Source organism: Arvicanthis niloticus, chromosome 13 (genome assembly GCF_011762505.2).
Source record: "Arvicanthis niloticus isolate mArvNil1 chromosome 13, mArvNil1.pat.X, whole genome shotgun sequence".
NCBI lineage: Eukaryota > Metazoa > Chordata > Mammalia > Rodentia > Muridae > Arvicanthis > Arvicanthis niloticus.
Genome location: NC_047670.1, coordinates 66,368,968 through 66,371,508, shown reverse-complemented (window position 1 = coordinate 66,371,508; position 2,541 = coordinate 66,368,968).

Here is a 2,541-nt window from a genome sequence, read left to right as displayed (position 1 = left end):
TATCATTGGTTATTGTCACAGCATGAACTTCACACAGAAATTGCAATTTCACATTTAGCTCTGCCCTTCCTTCAGCAATGACCAAGTAAAATACACTGAATTCCATCCCATTCAGGAAATGTAATGACCTAAACTATTGACTGCATTTACATCTCACATTGGTTCACACTGCTGAGGCAGACTGTCTGATCCTCTGCTGGCATCTCTTCTACTTCAAATACTACATTGACATGTTCCCTCGTCTCTCTCTCCATCTAAGGGATGCACCCTGATGAAGCTCAGGATTAACAATCCTAGACAGTCAAAATTCAAACACATCACCACAAATATTTGGGTCTGTGGAGTGAAACATCAACACTCTAAGGACTGTAACTGAATTATGGAGAGACATTCAATATAAGATTACTGAAAATGCTCTCTAAACCAAAGTGATTCGAAGTTCAAATCTGAAATTCATTGCAACCTTGCTTCTATTTTCTAATACATCAACAACCACCCAATGAGAGCACGTGTTTCCTCCATAGTAACTTAAAAACACAATAAATGTTATAGACAGGATATCCATGCAAAGGAATGCAAGTCAGGATACCTCCTTCAGTGGAGGTTGCAGAATCTGTAGATGAACTGCTACTCTCTGCATTCTGATTATGTATACCAGATGCAGGTGCTTGTTGACCCTGGACTGTGGGCTCATCTAACTTCCTGAAGAGTTCATTTGAAGATTGCACATTCAGCCCACTGCTTCCACTTAAGGTTCCTGGGAAAAGTAAAATCATAAGCATAAGGATGATTTGAATGTGTGTCCGTCTTCAGATCTGCACTATGTGAGGACAAGTTTTTTCATAGTGGGATTAATGGAGATTATGTAGTATCAAGAATGCTTAAAGGCGAATGGTCCAATTCATCAAGGCCTGTGCAAACAAAGACAATATATCCACTATGACCATCTCTAATGACATAACTGGATAAATTAATTCTCTGTGTTTAGTAGAAAATGAAAATCCAAAATAAGGCTAATTGACTTTTAAATCTGTTTCGAATCCTGAGGACAACACAACTTGATGCAAAGAGTATGCTCTAGCCTCATCACTGAATGTCATGTGTCCAATTACACAAGAATACAAGCCTGGGTCACAGAATTCCTTTCAGTAAATACTCTGCATGGAATCCCTTCTCCACTCCCAGTTCAGCTAGACTATTTCAAGGTGGTTGGCAGACACTTGGTAAAGGTGATCAGAAGACCTCTCATAAAGCATTTGACAAGAGATATCCAGGTTTTATCTTGTCAGAGAAATCTTCTTCCATGTTCACAAAGATCAATGTTAGCAATGGGTTTAACCCAGTCCACTGACCAACCACAATGCTGTCCTGCACTTTACCAATCCTCTACCAAGGCATCAGACTCTAAAACTGGGATAAAACACAAAACAAAACAAAGGAAAACAAAACGAAACATGACAGATGCCAATATATCAAGGATCTGGAGGGTCAACTTTCACTGCCACACAGTGACTCTTGACTACCAAAGAAACTGGTACTAGTGCTTGTCTGTCCATTTTCCTCTATCATGGACTCTACATATCTTTTTCATCATCTCTTCAAGAGGCTTGACAAATAGAGAAGCTAAAATATTGTCATCAGAATATTGGTCAAACATTCAGTATTCATTCTTTGCATTCAACAAATAAACCATCTGCTCCTAACCACCTGTCACAACACAATCTACTACGTTTTAGGCCATTGGTATTTGTTCTCACAAACATTGACCTGAAAAAAAAAATGTCAGCTTTCAAACTACATACCTCCTTGGTTCTTCACCTTTCTTGAACCTATGCCCTGAGCATAAATTTCCAAGAATATTTGACAACAGGCTATTATCAGAGGATGAATTTCAACTACAAATTTCAAGGTCCAATTTAGCTCTGCCCTTCCAATAACAATGACCAATCAAATAACCTGAAATCTTTCACTTTCAGAAAAATGATTATTCTATAATATTGACTCAATTTAGAACTCAGGTATTCACTTGCTTAGACTGATGGTCTGACATCCTGCAAGAATCCTTTTTATAATCCTATTTGACCAGTTCTATTGTCACTCTCTTCAACTTAGATTTGCACATTAACATATTTCAGGATTCATATTTTAAGACAGTTAAATTTGAATATCGATCAACCCACATGCTATGTTCTAAGGAAGGAAGGATCAACATTCTGAGGTATATACATGAATTAATCATTTAATTTATGTTTACAAATTTATCATCACCAAACCAATGTGATGCAAAATGCAAATTTGAATGTAATTTCAACTTTTCTGTCATTAACGAATATATAAAAACCCAGCTGATGAGAACAAGTGTCTCCTCAACAGGGAATTTAAAATAAAAGCGCATCCTAAAAGCAGGACATCCATGGAACAGAATGGAGGTCAGCATGTGCAAGCCACTGTTTTTTCCATCATTGTGGGTTTGTAGAATGACTGCTAATGTCTTCAATCTGGTTATTCCTACCAGATCAAGTCTTTTGTTTACCCTAGATT